Source organism: Sinocyclocheilus anshuiensis, unplaced genomic scaffold (genome assembly GCF_001515605.1).
Source record: "Sinocyclocheilus anshuiensis isolate Anshui unplaced genomic scaffold, SAMN03320099.WGS_v1.1 scaffold1301, whole genome shotgun sequence".
NCBI classification, from domain to species: domain Eukaryota; kingdom Metazoa; phylum Chordata; class Actinopteri; order Cypriniformes; family Cyprinidae; genus Sinocyclocheilus; species Sinocyclocheilus anshuiensis.
In genome coordinates, this window is record NW_015551135.1 from 751400 (window position 1) to 751685 (window position 286).

Here is a 286-nt window from a genome sequence, read left to right on the forward strand (position 1 = left end):
CTACCAGTCAAAAGTTTTTGAACAGTAAGATTTTTAATGTTTTTTAAAGAAGTCTCTTCTGTTCACTAAGCCTGCATTTATTTGATCCAAAGTACAGCAAAACAGGAACATTTTTTAATATTTTTACTAGGCTATTTAAAATAAATTTTAAAATGTAATTTATTGTGATTTCAAAGCTAAATATTTAGCATAATTACTCCAGTCACACGATCCTTCAGAAATCATTCTGATTTGTCTGATTTGCTGCTCAAAAAACATTTATTATTATTATGATGTTGAAAACAGC

The 286-nt window shown here is 26.9% G+C and overlaps 1 protein-coding gene across 1 annotated transcript in view; it reads right to left on the reverse strand.

Annotated features, from left to right (window-relative positions):
• Nucleotides 1-286, reverse strand: part of LOC107663231 (butyrophilin-like protein 2) — a 16965-nt gene that overhangs the window by 8656 nt on the left and 8023 nt on the right.